General features: G+C 40.4%; 1 long non-coding RNA gene across 1 annotated transcript; it reads left to right on the top strand.

The window, feature by feature from the left end:
• The first annotated feature begins 409 nt into the window (after positions 1 to 409).
• Positions 410 to 11,967, top strand: LOC115657655. The gene is made up of 4 exons (XR_004002018.1): positions 410 to 600; positions 1,412 to 1,569; positions 10,472 to 10,570; positions 11,274 to 11,967. It is a non-coding gene; the product is annotated as an uncharacterized LOC115657655 (long non-coding RNA).
• The last annotated feature ends 235 nt before the right edge of the window (positions 11,968 to 12,202 follow it).

Genomic DNA, 12,202 nt, shown 5'->3' with positions numbered 1-12,202 from the left:
TCTGCAGAGCTCTTCTTCCCTGGCTGATTATTAGGTCCTATTCTACAGGCAACTCTCAATGCAGTCTGCAGCTGCATAAAATATCTTTAAAAATAAGGCTGGATTAACTCCCCTACCTGGCCATGGATCCATAGCCAGAGCTGGTGACCTCTAAAATATTGAAAATTTATTTTTTGAATTTATCTTGAATCCTGCCATGAAGGGAATATTCTTACCTCATCTGATTGAAGCGCTCCGCCCTGGATCTTAATTATTTTACCCTTCTTCATCTGTCTTGCACTGCAAGGTGTGACAAGGAATAATAAGACTTCAGGTGTAGCCATTTCTAATTACTGTAAAGCTTCTAATAACTTCTGCATATAACTGTAACATGAATGCCCACGTGTATTTTCTTAATAACATCTACTCCATATGAAACTCTCTATTATATTGGGGTTCCCCACTGACTTCTTCCAGAATTGCATCAGCACCTTTTGATCCAGTCCCAACAGAAGACATCTAATGAAAGAAAATTTTTTGAATTGCCTCAGCACATTTGAACTAATTGTGAAAAGAGAGACCTGACAAGGATTACAGGGGAAAAAGGGGCACTAGGCTCAGGTGACTTGGATTCGTATTATTTTCAAGCTGGCTGTACATGTTTTTGCATAACCTAAGTGTTACTTTTAACCCTTCAGAACAAGTACAACTTTTCAACACAGTGGAAGTACTGATGTTACTTCTATTGAATTCAGTGGGAAACTCGCAAGCTTTCACTCTTTCCTGAAAGGAACATGCCACCTTTCTGTGGTCAGTCCTGTACTAGCTAGTTCCTTCTCTAGAATGTTGGAAGGTTCAGCATGTGCTATGCTGTTAAAGGCTGACTCTGTGAATCTGTTAGCGCTGCATTTAACAACATAGGGAAGGACATTGTTAAACAGCTCAGGAAAAACTACCTTTCAGGTGATATTGCGTGTAACTGGTAAGGGCTGCTTGTTTTACTCTTCAGCATCTAAAAAACTGTGAAATAAAATAGGACTTTATAAAAGAGATTTGCCCATATTTTATTATTAGTGTGAGCTGCATTTTTACTACTGTGATAATCTGACACATTTATAAACGTTAAGCTTATTCCTGATGGATTGTTTAATTCTGGTATCTTGAGTGGGTTGTTATACCATGGTTAAATCTTTCTTGACGCTCTGTAGTAGGTTTAAGTGAATCTCTAATTTCTTTCTGTTTTGTTTCTTTTAGCAATCATAGAGAGAGAGAGATTCTGTTTAATTTAGTGGTTTACATTCCGGAGTGTTTTTACTCCTCTTCTTTTTTAATTTTGCTGAACATATTTTTTCTTATATAATTATATTAAAACTTCACAATGTATTTAAAGTGCATCATCTGATTTCTTACCTTTATTTCCTTTCATCCTCAGAGATGCATCAAGTATATGGGTGCATAGTACTCTGCACTTTGGCAAAGGTGATAGTTCCTCCTTAACAAATGCACTATGATTTTCCTCACCGGCTATCTGTGTGCATGTCTGAGGAGATGAAGTGACACCCTCTCATGCACACATTGAAAGATAACCAGGTAGGTAATACCAGGTGTTTACATAGCTTTGGTTTAAACTTTTTTGGTAATACCTTGTATTTTAATAGGCATTCCCTGAACAAAGAAATGTTTCATTTTAGTACCATCAACAAACAGAAATGAAAACCAAAAAAACCTTAGTTTTACCCAAGAATCTTAACCTTATTTTAACTATTAAAGAAAGAACATTATGTGTTGAGGACTTGCATCCTCAACATTGGGTGTACCTCATAAAAGACCCCCTATATCACAGTGCCAAAGCACAGAGGTGTAGGGCTGAAATCTTTGCTCAGAGTTTCCTTCCTTTTGTGTTTTTGTTTTCCTCCAAACCTTCATATTTATTAAGCATTTGTTGTATTTATACAACCTGTGCCAAATTCTCTTCAACCCCATTGACTTTTCCTTTTCTGTCTTTTATTAGTTCTCTTCAGCATTCCCCTAGGTGGCACCATGACCCACAGAACAAGAAGTGTATGGTTTCAGAACAAGTCCCTAACAGCTAGTGGCAGCTATGCTAGTGATACAAACATATACTCAATCACTTCTCACCCTCTGCATTCTTTCTCTTAATCACTAAGAAACCACTTCTCAAATTTCTCAAACAAGCAACTTTTTTAGTTGTGAAATGAGACCTAGAGCTGATGATGGCGAACAACTAGGTTAGAAATGCTGGTCATCAGAACGTGGGCTTTGTACAATAAGTTATTAGCTTCATTGGAATTAAGAATCAGTTAACTCAGTTTAAAAGAAAGCAATTAGGTCTCTTATGTAAAACCACAATTTATCCAATGTAACATTCTTATATTACCATGGGCACACAGGAAGGAGGTCACTGACTCCATAATAGAGTCTGGCAAACAGGCCACAGATTCATCAAACCAAAGCAATAAAGCATAAATACTGACAATCCTGGCAAATTTACAACCTACTTCAGGTCCTGCTGTACTAGCAAGGAACACAGTTCCTCACTCCCAGGTCCACTCTCCACGTCCTGTATCACAACCAGTCTGACTGTGCTTTCAGTACTTACCAACGTTGCTATTGCTCCTGAATCTCTCATTGAGCTGTTGATTTTCCCCAAGCCCCTGTGTACAAATTCCCATCAGTGCCCCAGTTGTGAGCTTGTTTCCAGTGTCAGGAGTGTGTGATACTCCTCCCTCTTAGACCCACCAAGAATGGGAGTCAACAAGTCCTTCACATCTCCTTAAAACATACCAGGTGAACATTGCCTGGGCTGTGCAGGAGTGCCAAAGCTTGTTTGCAACTACCACTGGAGACTGAAATAGAAAATGACTGCTCCACCAAAGTCCATATGCCATGACTGGCTAGCGGGCTGGACAGCCCTCATTTGGATACTGAGTATGTGTTCTCCTAGAATAGCTGCCTACCAGGTTAAGGAGTCTGATCTTCCCCAGCAATGGACTGCTTTTTGTCTTGTCCCTACCTTTGACCTGTCCAGCTAGGGTGGCCTTACCAGGAGTTAAACTCCTGCTAGCATAGCATTCAGGGTCACTAACTCAGAAGCCTTCCCATCATGTCAAGGTGCAGTCCTGGCAAGGGACTATAAAGAATATCCCTATAATAGAAAAGTTGAGAAAACTGTTAGATAACTTGGTTCTGTGAACATTACTGAACTACTCAAAAGTGGATCTTACATGACACCTAAAGATTGCAAACACATTAGGGGCCTGATTGTGGTCCCAGTTACACTTATAGGGTAAATAACGAGTAACTCCACACCGTTAACCAGAACAAGAGATCAGAAATGGGTCCTAGAGGTATCTACCATAAAAAGCCTCACAGCGTGGTATCAGTGCTCAAAAACATAACTTGAATGCAACAGAAAAGTTTCCCATGAAATGTTGTCTGTTTTTGCCAAGTAAAAATATTATTTCAAAATAGAAGCAAGGATCCAGTAATGAAATAAATGTCAGCAAGGCTCCAGTCCTAAAACTGATAGCGATAGCCTGTGGATTGTCATTGATTTTTCCAGGCTCCACATGGGTGCAGTTTTTTTCCTGTTGCACCATCAAGTGCATAATCAGCGTGATGAAAACTCTAAATGATAAAAACATAAGAATGTCCACACTGGGTTAGACCAACAGTCCGTCTAGCCCAGTATGCTGTCTTCTGACAGTGGCCAATGCCAGTTGCTTCAAATGGAATTAATAGGTCAGGCAGTTGCTGAATGATCCATCTCCTTGTCAGCCATTCTCAGAATCTGGAAGATAGAGACTAGGGACACTCTGAGCATGGTGTTACATTCTTGCCTATCCTGGCTAATAGACATTGATGTACCTATCCTCTGTGAACGTATCCAGTTCTTTTCTGAACCCTGTTATAGTTTTGGCCTTCAGAAAAGGTTGATGACATTTACAAAGCCTCAAAAGAGTACTGAAGAATCACTAGGTGAAAGGCCCAATGAAAGAGAGAGAATAATCAGGTTTTACTTTTAACAAAAAGGACATTTCGGAAGTATTTTCCTAAAGTCAATGTAAGTTCCCCATTAATTCAGCAAAATGGTGGTGGCTTCTTTTTGCTTCTTTTCTTCATTCTGTAGTCTGTTTCTTTGTACCTAGTGTTTCTGAGAGGACCAGATCAATGATGTGTAATAAGTAATGATATTTATGTCAGTTCATATGTACAGAGTAAATAAGGAGTAACTCCACTGAAATCAACATAGTTCCCTTCTCTTGTTCTGTTTAACTGGTTCCTAAGGAGAATACTGTGAAGGGCATTACTGGAGTGATATCAGTGCTCAAGAACTTGTTTGCGCTGTTGGAAAAATGTCAATCCAGACTCACCCCAGAGATAGCCTACTGCCTTTCTGATTTACCTAGGCATCACTTGTCATGGACAGAGAATGCTTGCTCAGCATCAAATTCAGGGTCCCTTTTGTGGCAGCACATAGCTTGACCACTCTTTTAATGGTCTTTCTCAAAGAGAGCTGATTTATATGATTGCCTAGCAAAGCAAACTCTTACCAAGTTACTTTCCCTCTCTGTTTTCATAAAACATTGTTCTGTAAGTTCTAATCCATTTCCTGAAAGAGGATATTCTGCTGAAGCTAAATTTTGGTGTCACTTAGTGCTGTGGATCAGCATTCTGTTGGTCAGAAATGCATTGCATATGTGCCAACTTTGCTTCCAAATATTTATGGTGGTTCCAGTTTATGAAATCAGAACAGGAACTAAGTACAGGGAGAGAGTGCAATCTCACATGTTGTCCCTTTTGGCTGCCAAAGTGCTAGTTCTGGCAGGAGAGATGGTGATATAAGTTTGTGTTTTTAACTTAATTTTTTAAAACAGAAGGTGGCGTGGATAACAATGGTGGGAGCTTGTGAGGAGGACGACTAAAGAAGCTGGCTCAGCCCCATTTCATGCCTCACACTTCTATACAGAAAACTGCCATTTGGTAATAGCTAGGCAGGTGTCAAGTTGTGATTACTGCTGCTAGTTAGCTATGAATTGTGTACCCAGCTAGTCTACTCTGAAGCATCCTATTATTTTTATCTTGTCTTTCCTCCCCTTACCCCCATTTTTTTTTTACGTTTGCATTAATACCATGTCTTTCAGACTGTAAGATATTTTGTGCAAAGACTGCCAATTAGACATTGTACAAACATATCCAGTGGGCCAACCAACCTGTTTGAGGTCAGTAAGTTCTACTCCATATACATGTTTAATAATAATGATGATGATAATATGAAGGACCAGCATTATAATGATTTCCAAATAAAGAGGAACTCTTGGCTGTTCAAGAGAACTGACAAATCTAGAATGAGTTGGTTAAAGGTCTCACTTTTTGACCAAGAGTTTGCTGATTAGAACCTTGGTATTAGGCTGAGGTGGGTATCTAGAATTTCAGCTACCTGTATTGGACTGTAATGGTAGCTCTTAAGTTTTCTGTAAAATTGTAATTTGAGCACCACAAGAAATAATAAACTAAATACTTCTGCTGCCCGCAACTCTTAAATTTTCAGTGTTCCCACTTCCCTTACATTATCCTGTTGTTTCTTCAATTTCACTGGTTTCCTATAAGACTGAAAGTGTTATTTTGAAGCCTAGGATTATCAGAAGTTTGATTTCCTCTTATTTAAGGGAATTGATTCATGTGTGTATTCCAGCGTTAGCATTATGTTTAATCCATGATTAATGTTAACCCTTCTTTATAATAATAAGTAATCTTCCCACAATTTTTCTCCATCATTCTTATTATTATCACTTTTGTTTAGCCAGTAGAGAGATCTTTACTATACAAGATATTGACTAGTTGTGCTGTCAACCGTTCTGTGGTGGAATTTTCTATTTTAAGAAATTCATACAGCTGTTGCTAGTTTTAAATCTAAGTTTAAGTCTCATTTGTGTTTTTCCTTTAATGATTTTATAGTTTTTGGTTTTGTTAATATTACAATTTGCACTTATGTAGTACCTTTCAACTAAGGATACCACAGTGCACTTTGCAACATTAATTAAATCTCACAATATCTTTGAAGTAGGTACTTATCACTGCATTTATTTTAAAGATGGGTAAATGGAGCAGACAGAGATTGAGGCCAGAATTTTAAACTTGGGTGCTTAAAGTTATACAGTTATCAGTGGTCTAACTGGAAGTCGGTGAAAGCTGAAGGTATTTATCACATTTGAAAATCTGGTCGCTTTTATTTATTTGCTTAACTTAGAATATTTTGGATTAAGACGCTTGCCTAGAGTTACACAGTGAGTATGAATACAGTGTTGTCATGGCAAAATTAAGCAAAATTCATGGAACAGTCGTGGCGGAAAAAAAGAACAAAATCAGGATATGGTCACAGTGGGGCTGAAGCCAGAGCCCCACTGTCTGGGGCTGACAACCGGAGCCCTGCCACCTGGGGCCGAAGCTAAAGAGATCACAGAGGTCTGTTAAAGTCACAGAATTTGTGACCTCCATGACCAAATCGTATCCTTAACAATGAGTCAGTGGCAAACCTAGAAATCCTGACTCGTAGTGCACAACTCTAACCACAAGGACACATGTGTTTGTATTTTGTTTAGTTCATTGTTAGGAACCATGATACATGAGTAATGGTGCAACATGAATGAATAATCCTCTGTGGCATTTGAACATCTGGCATACTTGAGTCTAGAGAAGTGCATACACAAATTACCAAAGCTAAAACTAAATTCAGTTAAATCTGTGTAGAACCTGAAAATAGAAATTCAAAATATAAATATTTAAATCCACTTGAAGCCTGATTTATCAGTTTTGGCAGGGTTGAAGACAGTATAGGGCCACAAGTGCTGTTTAATGCCTGTGAAAATGGCACAGAGTAAATGCAATTTAACAAAGTTTTTCAGCTGAGTATTCCCATATGTAAAATGTTTCCTTAATCAATATTTAAATTATAAAGCCACAATGTTTCTTAATCCCTGGGGCTATGGTACCAGGCTGGTAAGCGGGGCTTCAGGGATGTGAAGGCTCTACAGAATTTTCCTGTATGATGCTCATTTCATTCTTTGGTGCTACTTAATATTGCAGCACCATCCATCTTGAGCTGACAGAAGCAGTCATAGACACCTACAGATGTGTTGGGCCCAGGGCCTTCTTAAAGAAGCTGAATCTTCCTAGTATGTTACCTGCTGCATGCCTGGGGTTGTTTTCTGTTTATTTTGTTGAAAAGCCTACTTTAGTTTTGATACTATAACATATTGTATTTTAATTTTTAATTTTTTTTGCCTGTAATTGCCAGTTACCAGAGGCAGGCAGTAATTTTCTGTGCAGTTTTGAGAACAAAGGAATAAACAAATAGTTGCTAAGTACTGTTGTGTTTTCATTTGCATTCTTCCCCAGATCCAAAATGTAAGCCCGCAAGACCACAATTTTCAGCCAAATTACAAGCACAGCAAAGCATTGATTCGTTAATTTCTCTTTTTAATAGCACTCCATACAGGAGTGCATCTATCCTTTTTGGAATCATGTTTATTTACAATGCCAGGAAAACAACTAATAAATCTAATTTTATGCATATTACTAATACAAACAGTTGTCCTGCTCCATTCGAAATAATGGCAACATTTCCTTTGTTTTCAGTGATGATCAGATCCATTAGTTTTTCTGTTCCCTTACTTGAGGGTAATGCTTTAATTATTCATCTGAGCCAGTCCTAACACCTTTGTTAAAACAGAACCTGCTCTCCAGTAGTTGTTTAACCTCCTCCATGCTTATGTTTGACTAAGAGTATCAATATTTAGGACTAGAAATGCGTATACTGAGGGACAAATGCTGCTTGCCTAAGTCTTGTGAGTAGTTCCATTTACTTCAGTAACAGATGTTGGAAGGACTGCAGAAGTGGGGAAGTCAAACCCCGTCCCCACTGACCTGATGCTGCCAAAACACTTGCCTCCTCCTGCAAGTAGCCTGACCCTCTCCTGCCCTGTTCCCCGTGCCTGCCCCATTCCTTCCTGTCCCTTCCCTGTTAGTGAGCCCTCAGCCCATCACAATTCCCCGACCTGGCTGGTTTCTGGCTCTGAGAGGAGCCACTCCTGCAATTTTGGCAGCTGACAGGTGACAATTCAGCTGGTGGCTTGTGGGATGATGCAAAGCAGGATCCGCCTGGCACATAGACTCATAGACTCTAGGACTGGAAGGGACCTTGAGAGGTCATCGAGTCCAGTCCCCTGCCCTCATGGCAGGACCAAATACTGTCTAGACCATCCCTGATAGACATTTATCTAACCTACTCTTAAATATCTCCAGCGATGGAGATTCCACAACTTCCCTAGGCAATCTATTCCAGTGTTTAACTACCCTGACAGTTAGGAACTTTTTCCTAATGTCCAACCTAAATCTCCCTTGCTGCAGTTTAAGCCCATTGCTTCTTGTTCTATCATTGGAGGCTAAGGTGAACAAGTTTTCTCCCTCCTCCTGATGACACCCTTTTAGATACCTGAAAACTGCTATCATGTCCCCTCTTCTCTTTTCCAAACTAAACAAACCCAATTCCTTCAGCCTTCCTTCATAGGTCATGTTCTCAAGACCTTTAATCATTCTTGGCATGATCCAGGGTGGGATGTGGTGACAGCCAGCCAAGCAAGGCTACAGCACTCTTCCTCCCAGCCAAATTTAAAAAAGTGGGAGAGGGCATGGCCCTTTGGGTCCTGCCGCTTATCTCTAGTGCCTATGACTTCAGTGTGTGAATAAGGTACAAAGGATGTAGGCCTTAGTCTTTGTGTATAATGAGATCAACAGAAGATCTTCAGTGGGAAACAGACAAAATATATAGAACTAACCCTTTCTTTCTTCACTGAAGAAGATACAGTTTTCAAAACTCTTCCCTATCAAGAAACACGCTAAACTGAAAAATACTTTACATTAACTGGGACTGCAGTTTAGCTGGCCTGGTTTAATTACTCAAAGAGTTATTAAACCGAGATGCCCAGTATAGTATTTCTTTTCTTTTTAAATGTTTATGATTAGTAAATAAAACTATAACTAGAAAATTAGCTATTGATCAGCAACACTGAACTCCATTGGTGACAAAATATACCTCATGAGTAAGGACCGAATTCTGTCACTGAGTTCACTCATGAGTAAGGTTAAGAATTTGTCACAGGAATTTTAGTAAAAGTCAAGGACAGGTTGTGGATAATAAACAAAAATTCATGGAAGCCTGTAACCTGTCCTTGACTTTTACTAAAAATACCATGGGAAGGGCGACGGGGGTGGACTAACAGTCTGAGATGACCATTGACTGCTGCCCTGACCCCACTGCTCCTCCTAAAGGGTTGACCCAGTCTGGCTGCTGCTCTGTCGGCTGGTCCTGTGATGGCAGCCACTGCTCTTGCTCCGGCCCCGGCGACCGCCGCTCCGGCCCCAGCGACCAACCAGCCAAGCCTCTGGGGCTGCGGTGGCCTGAGGACCAACTCGGCCTCAGCCGCTGCTCCAACTCCAGCCCCGGCCCTGGCCCCAACTGCTGATCCAACCCCAACTGCTGCTCCTGGACAGGGGCTGACAGCTGCTCCACTGCCTCAGCTATGGCAGGCTGAAGCCGAAGAAGTCACGGGGGCCCTTAAAGTCATGGAATCTGTGACCACCTTGACAGAATTGGATCCTTACTTATGACGGTCATTTAGGGCCTGATTTTCCTCTCAATTAAACCAGTGTAAAATGCCAGAAAGGAAAGATGAATATATACAGGTATATAGTATAACAATAACAACACAAATATCAGTAATCTGTTAGTGATGACAGTATATTGATTAAAAACAGCAACATCTATCCATATAGTTCAAGTGTTCCTTTGTATTATGGTAATATAAGAGACACAGAGATTATATTTACTTCTTCCAACGGTACCAGAAACTCATGCACATTTGATTTGAAAGTACTGATCTAAAAGGGAAAGAGAGAGAGTAGAGGTCCTGTGTTTCTCAGTGCAGTAGAGGGTATCTGTATGGCTGCCTTTCCCCATCTCAGTCTGGTCATGTTATCCTGGACTAGGAACTAAATCAAGGAGATTGAATCTGATGTTGGGTATATCATTTAACATCTCCGTTCCTCGCTGATGAAAGAGGGATAATCATACTTGCTCTCTTTTGTAAAATATGTTGAGATCCTTGCAAGAAGAGTGCTATTAAAGTGCAAAATGATACAACTCAGAAGCATTTAGCTCATAACAGCCTGCCACGCAGTTATCCTATAGTGCACTCTGGCTGGGTGGGTTGCTTTTTGTTAGAATCAGCTGGTTGAGCCACTCTGGCACCCATACCTGACATGCATATATTCCCAGCTATGAGCCTGACCATCAAGTGGGTATTGTAACGTTCTGACATGGGGTAAGACTACCTAACTCTTGTGCCTGCTGCTTACTGCACACACTGAGCTGGCATCCTTTTTCAACCTCTTCTGCTGGTCTCTTCTTCAGAATCAAAGGTGCCTTTACTTGGACTCTTTCTTCACGTGCATCTGCAAGAATGGGAAAAAAGGAATATCCTGGAGAAACACCAGGAACCCCCAACCTGTGGTGAGGCAGAAAAACAACTGGGTTTCATTTGATGACCTGACCCTCCTTGAAGGAGAAGAGCTGCTACTATGCATGTTTGGAATTCTGGACAACAAAATGAAAGTTTCAGGGCCATATTCTGACGCAGGACATACACATGTGGGTCCTATTGACTTTGATAGGAACCAGACTCATGGTCTTAAAAATATAACAGAAAACAAGCCAGAACAGTGCCTCCTAAACATACCCAAAAGGGGAATTAATGTGGAGCTATTCCTCCTATCTACACCTCTACCCCAATATAATGTGACTCGGTATAACATGAGTTCGTATATAACGCGGTAAATTGGCACACTGCGGGGAAGGGGACACTGTGCGCTCTGGCGGATCAAAGCAAGTTCAATATAACACGGTTTCACCTATAATGTGGCAAGACTTTTTGGCTCCCAAGGACAGCATTATATCGGGGTGGAGGTGTATGTATCAACCCAAAGCCAAATAACACCACCCTCCTGAAATGGCAGCTATTTATTCAGAGGTCTTAGCTATGGGATTGCCTCAAAACCAAAGTGTTTTGTATTTTTAAGTTACAAGTTCAGCTAAGTGATCCATAAAAAGCAAAGCATTGAAATAAATTGAACTTAGCAACCAAACCACAAAACATGCCTGGAAGCAACAAAAAGGGTTTTATTACTGCTCTCCTTTTTTTTCTTTTTCTTTCTAGTGTGCATTTGTGACGGGTGATGTGACAATGAATCCTCACTTAAATGTTAAAGAATGAATACTAAGCTAAATTATTAATACCTAAAGTGTCATTACACTTCTGCAGCATGACCTGTGCTGCTCCTCATTGGCTTTGTCCCTTTGCTTGTCCATCCTGTGGCACTAGGAAATGCTGAGACTGATGAAGGAGGCTAAGAAGATATGATTGTCCCTATAAGGAATGAGGTAATGAGTTCTTTGGGTACATAAGCTACAAAGAAGCAGTGAGAAGCAATACTGCTTCTCTTTTCTGCCCCTACCTCTCTTCCTTTTCACATGCTGCATATTCAGGTATTTAGGGAGTCCCCCGCACGCCCCTTAAGTGGTTTATTAGCAATCGCTCTTTGTATTTTCCATTTGTTACGTTTTTTTCTATTCCGTTGTTGGAATTTCTTTACACTTTGACTCTCACCATCGCCACATTTTAAACTTCTCCAACCAAATCTCCTACCCACAAAAGATGAGAAGCATCAGTTTCCTTACATAAAGACTCATGATGAAGAGGAAAGCAGATTGTCTCTCCAAAGAAGAGCTGGGGGGAAGACAAGATACACTGCAGCAACACAAAAATTCTCTGGAAGGCCTTCCTCACTTATACTGTATTGCTGCATCTGGGGTGAATGTTGGAGTAGAGGAAGCACAAGAAACAGTTGCTCCATCTAGTATCATTTCCTGTATAGGAGTTAATACTGGTCTGACCAATATTAATGCTCCTTCCAGGCCTTTTTCCTCATTGTGCAGGATGATGAGGGATATAATAGGTAATATAGCAGCCAAGGGTGAGGGGGTTCCAAGAGCCAAGAAGAGGGGCTGACTCCCACTTGTAGAGACCCCAGATAGTTAGGATAGGGTCTTTAAACTCCTTACAAATTCAGAAAGTCTGCAAAGTAT

This window comes from Gopherus evgoodei, chromosome 9 (genome assembly GCF_007399415.2).
Source record: "Gopherus evgoodei ecotype Sinaloan lineage chromosome 9, rGopEvg1_v1.p, whole genome shotgun sequence".
Taxonomy (NCBI): domain Eukaryota; kingdom Metazoa; phylum Chordata; order Testudines; family Testudinidae; genus Gopherus; species Gopherus evgoodei.
Note: the sequence above shows the minus strand (reverse complement) of the source record. Positions and strands in the feature narration are given on the sequence as shown.